The sequence below is a fragment of the Centruroides vittatus genome, unplaced genomic scaffold (genome assembly GCF_030686945.1).
Source record: "Centruroides vittatus isolate TY-2023 unplaced genomic scaffold, ASM3068694v2 contig_3249, whole genome shotgun sequence".
In the NCBI taxonomy this organism is placed as follows: domain Eukaryota; kingdom Metazoa; phylum Arthropoda; class Arachnida; order Scorpiones; family Buthidae; genus Centruroides; species Centruroides vittatus.
In genome coordinates, this window is record NW_027122084.1 from 50551 (window position 1) to 53727 (window position 3177).

The 3177-nt window shown below is 33.1% G+C and overlaps 1 long non-coding RNA gene across 1 annotated transcript; it reads left to right on the forward strand.

Moving 5' to 3' along the window:
- Window positions 1-2288: 2288 nt before the first annotated feature.
- Window positions 2289-2834, forward strand: LOC136973618 (uncharacterized). Its single transcript, XR_010880519.1, has 3 exons — window positions 2289-2519; window positions 2584-2633; window positions 2708-2834. It is a non-coding gene; the product is annotated as an uncharacterized lncRNA (long non-coding RNA).
- The last annotated feature ends 343 nt before the right edge of the window (window positions 2835-3177 follow it).

A 3177-nucleotide genomic window follows, 5' to 3' on the forward strand; every position in this document is an offset into this window, starting at 1 on the left:
GTGTTTCAGTCGAGATCTTAAGTAGCTAGGCAGTGTGTAGTAAAAAACATCATTGTTCAACACGAATTTCCTGGTTCCAAACAGAAGCACTTTTGAGGTTTAGTTCCTTGTCTATAGAAGAAGTTTAAGTGTTTAAACTGCGAGTTTGTTCGTATTTTTACTTCACTAATACTTCGATTCCTTAGTCTATCTCTACAAGAAGTATTGTAACAAAAAGATATTCTGAATATATGCCTTTTATGTTCGATGTTATTGCATTGTTACCCTGCTTACATTTAAAATAAAACGTTTTCTGATTTATACTCTGTGATTACATTATTCAAGTGCAATATTTATATTTTCAGGTTAAAATAGTGGAGCAATGTTTAATAAGAGGAATTATCATGGAACTTACTCGAAGATGTCTCAATGTGCACGACGTGTTAAGAGCACAAAAGTCATTTTTAGATCCTCACGTGTCACGTAGTGATTTTGTGAAAGAATTCGGTGCGAGTATATTATCTTTTGCGAAATATTTAAAAGAAGAAATCGCGAATAAATCCGTGTTTCGTTTCGCGGAATTATATCTTGTTTTTGAAAATCGTACGTACGTAAATTTCAAGAATAATAATTCGAATTACGTAAAATTTATGCAAATTTATTTCTAATCAGATTTAACTTATCCTGAAATCTTAACATCGAAGAGGCTCGTTACGGTGACGAGAAAAATGAAACATTTGGAAACGTATTTCAGCGAGTCCGGAATGGCCACGGCATACGTTACAGACGATCCTTCGAGATTCTTCGTACAAGAACCCGAAATGTAATACATAAATTATGAAATAAAGTTAAAATCTATGTCGACAAAAAGAAGGATCGTACTGCATGCGCCAAATTTCGTGTAGCCCTGTATTGATAATATGACAATTGGGAAGTATTGAATACCGTCTTGAAGTAAGCAAACCAATAGCATAGTTCGTTTCATAAGAAACGAATTATGTCATTGGTTTTCTTTCTTAGTTACTCGCTACACAGACTCAATAATTTATTATTTTGAAATACAATACAAAAATTTCATATGGAGATAAAGATCCGAGGAGTTTTTATTTAAAGTCGATTTTTATGTGCGAATTTTTTATTTGTGCGGTATAGTTGGCGACTAGTCTCGTGCGATTTGTCATGTCTCACGTTGACTTATTATAGCTAAATAAACTTATAGAATAAATGAACTTATTATAGTAATATTATTGCATGAATATGCGAAAATGAAATGATTTATTTTTTAAGTCAACAAAACACCACCTGGACAAAATTATGTAAAACAGACGATAGACGAGACGATGCCGTCAAGTGCTGACATCTGTTGTCAATAAATTCTATTTCGTACGGTTTTGAGTTATTTTCTATGTAAGACTTTTTTTATGCGGTCCCTATTGACCGCATAAAAACAGGTTTGACTGTATTTTGAAATACAATACAAAAATTTCATATAGAAATAAAGATCCGAGGAGTTTTATTTAAAGAAAAATCAATTAAAGTACCGTAATATGCAAATTTGTTTAAATCGTGTTAATTAAAAACCTGAGTAACGTTAGAAATCTTTCGTTTTGCTGAAAAAAATAAGTGACTAAAATTGTGAAATGTCGACTGTAGGAACGGAAAGCTTCAAGTGTAACTTTAATAAAAGAGCAGTAGAGGAAGAGTAGGTATCATTTTTAATTTAAGAGCTAAAATTCCCTTTTTAATGTTATACGTAAGTAAACAAAATAAATTTAATTCCATGGAAATTTTACGTAATATTTAAGTGTAAAATGTATGTAGATTAGATATGGAGACATTTCACACGAAATGTGACAATATTTTTTTCTTCCGCACGTTAATAACTGATAGAATATACTCCCAAATCTCCGAACAACTGCCACTGACAGGACCATAGAAATGGCCGTTATTGGAGTTTCGAATATTATTTGATTTTCAAAAGATATTCGAAAAGTTATTTGATTCAATTTGGAAGCATTTCTTTGATATAATCGTAGAAGTGCTCAAATCCGTGCATTAGAAATCCACTTTATCGACAAGAACGTGTGGTTATCTGGCTTCTAAATTAACTAAATCTGAAGACAGTCATTTAACGAGGTGGATCGTGCGATAAAATACAAGGAAAATTTGAATAAAATATCTTACATTTCATATAGCGAATTCGTATTTGCAGATTTAGACCAATAGTATGCAAAAATCAACCTAAGAATAAAGGTAAATGAGTCGTATTAATTAATGTATAAAGAAATACCACTAACAAAGTAAAATTTTTTTAGTGGTTGTCAGAAAATGCGTAATTTGCAAAGTGAATGAGGGAATACTAACTACATACGGATCATGGGCCTGCTTGTACTGTTTGGATTTCTTCTATGATTGCGTGTCCAACTCGGTGGTGTCACAATGTGTAAAGAATGGCAATTGTCCAACTGTTCCCGATGATTGTAACTTTTGCAAGTTAAATAGATGTTACGATGCCGGAATGAAGGCAGAGCTGATTGATTGTAAGTAAAGAAAATTATGAATTTAACATTAGCGTCAGAATTGTCCTTATATAAAACTATATAGGTGGCGAAAGTTACTCAATTTTGCGTTTTATTCGTTTCACTCAATCACCAGTAAGTACTGTTAGACAATTGTCTGTTGCAATATTCCGAAATTTGTGTTTTTTGAATACGTAAATTTCTTCCAGAGAAAAATCGGGTTCCTGAAGAAGACAGATGGAAAACAATTATTTGAGTGTATACCTTGCCTTCGAAATATGTTTCTCAACACTGTATTCTCTATGAAACAGTTTACATGTTTACCAATAACGAGAAGAGTAAGTATGTTCTATATTTTTCGAAGTTTTGGGTAATGAATTTTCTGTAATTGCACAAAACTGTGTACTTTCGGGGATTTTGTAGCCTGTGCCCATCGGTGGCCGAGTGGACAACACTTCTAAACATACCCTCTTGGCGAAGCACGAACCCACGATTACTGGTGGTAGTGGGTTCGTGCTTCGCCAAGAGGGTATTCACGTGGAGATTTCCGGGTTTTTTTCACCAAATACCTAAAAAGGGGATTGTTTTCCGTAGAAAATTTCTCCATTGTCAGATCGTTCATTGCATCAATTAATTTTAACTTGATAAAGAGATACAGTAACCTATAAGCGGGATTGAA